The following is a 2,094-nucleotide window of genomic DNA, read 5'->3' as shown; positions in this document are numbered from 1 at the left end:
AAGTTGGGTATCCTTTCTCTAGATAACATTTAAATTCAGCCCTACCTAGTGCTACCTGAATATAGGATCTGTTTTTGTTTTTAGAAATGGCAATATGAGAGAAATGCTAAAAACAATAAGAGATGATGGGAAGGGTCTTAGTTTCCTAGTCTGCCATTAACAGAAATACCACAAATAGGTGGCTTTAAAGAACAGAAATTTATATTCTCTCAGTTCTGGAGGCTAAGAGTCCAAAACAGAATCTCAGCCCTGTTTATTCCTTCCTTGTTGGTAGGCCTGGGTGTTCCTTGTTTTCTTGACTTGTAGATGATCCTCACATACTGTCTGTCTTCCCCTGTGTATGCATCTCTGTGTCTAATCTGTGATCTTTATCAAAGCTCAGAAGTGATTAGATTTAGAACCTACTCCACTCAGGTATGCTTAAATTAACATGACAAAGAAAACTCTATTTCCAAATAAGATTACATCCATAGGTATAACCCTTTGCTGTTGAGTGGATTCTGACTCCCAGTGACCCTATAGGACAGAACAGAATTGTCCCACAGAGTTTCCAAGGAGCATCTGGTGGATTCGAAGGGCTGACTTTTTGGTTAACGGCTGTAGCTCTTATCCACTACTGCTCCAGTGTTTCCACCATAGGTATAGGGTTGAGAATTCCAACACATATTTTTGGGAAATACAATTCAATGCATAACAGGAAATGATGCTAAAAGGGAAGAGGGAAAAGCTACACAGTTATGAAGATTTGTTGGAAACTAGAGGAATATTGTCTGAGCTCATTTAAAGGATAGTGACTTGCTTAGCCAGCAAGAGTGTCACTATGGTAAACACTGTCATCTGTTCATTTTTCAGATTCCCAGAGACCCAGGAAAGATGTCTTACCATCAGCAGCAGTGCAAGCAGCCCTGCCAAACACCTCCTGTGGTGTGCCCACCTAAGTGCCCTGAGCCATGCCCACCTCCGAAGTGCCCAGATCTATGTCCACCCCCAAAGTGTCCTGAGCCATGCTCACCTCTGAAGTGCCCAGAACCATGTTCACCTCCAAGGTGCCCAGAGCCATGCTTACCTGTGTAGTGCCTTCCTCCACCATGCCCACCTGTGTATTGCCCTCCTCAGCCATGTCCACCTGTGTATTGCCCTCTTCCACCATGCCAGCAGAAATGACCTCCTGTGCTGCCACCCCAACCCTGCCAGCAGAAATGTGTACCCGAGGGCAAGCAACAACAGCAGAATTCATCAGAATAGTGAAATGATGAGATCCAGTGGCTCTTCCCAGTCTCTGGACTCCATTCTCTTCTCTTAGCCATGATGACAGACTGCAACTTCCCTAACCTTTCTCCTGAGACAAGAGCTGACAGAAAAAGACTTAGATTCTAACGTTGATAGCACTGCACTGGAAAATGAGGGACCAGGTCAAGGTCTCCGTTCTTAAGTAGATGTTTTGCCTGATCTCTCTTTGGAATCTATCTGTGATCTAATTTAGGCAGTGATCTCTTTCGTATAATGAGTTGTGTCCTGTTTCTGCTTCTTCAATAAAATACATGTTTCATGGTTGAACCTACATTGGTTTTGTTTTAATTTTGCACTTTTACGGTCTTCCTTCAACTACATCAGATGAATGCCCATAAGATGAATCGAAGTCTTAGATTTGGGCTTTCCCCTCACTGAATTCAGTCTTGCTTGAGACGTACCTTTTGGATTGGGTATACCAAGTAATTATTTTTGTGGCTTTAAATCCATTTCAACAACATCCTAGCTTGAGTGACCCTAAGAAGTTACTTCAGCTATCTCAAGTATTATTTCCTCATCTGTAAAAAGTGAGAAAGAAGATCTTCAGCTCAATATACTCACAGAGATTAATTAAATGATTCACAAATGTTTTCCATTTGCCTATATGTGCTAGGCAATATTCTACATGCTGGAGATACAGGTACTGGTGACCAAACAGGGGCATGGATAAGAACTAAGAGTGGCATGCATGAGGTATACTTGAGAGAAGATTGTTTAGAAAGGTTCTTCCAAAGTGACTTTTTGGGCAGAGACATGAATGAACAGAAGAGTGAGCCATGAGCATATCCAGGAGAGATTGTTCCA

General features: G+C 42.3%; 1 pseudogene; it reads left to right on the top strand.

The window, feature by feature from the left end:
• Nucleotides 1-873: 873 nt before the first annotated feature.
• Nucleotides 874-1,245, top strand: LOC126071454 (small proline-rich protein 2E-like; annotated as a pseudogene).
• The last annotated feature ends 849 nt before the right edge of the window (nucleotides 1,246-2,094 follow it).

Source organism: Elephas maximus, chromosome 3, assembly GCF_024166365.1.
Source record: "Elephas maximus indicus isolate mEleMax1 chromosome 3, mEleMax1 primary haplotype, whole genome shotgun sequence".
NCBI classification, from domain to species: domain Eukaryota; kingdom Metazoa; phylum Chordata; class Mammalia; order Proboscidea; family Elephantidae; genus Elephas; species Elephas maximus.
Note: the sequence above shows the minus strand (reverse complement) of the source record. Positions and strands in the feature narration are given on the sequence as shown.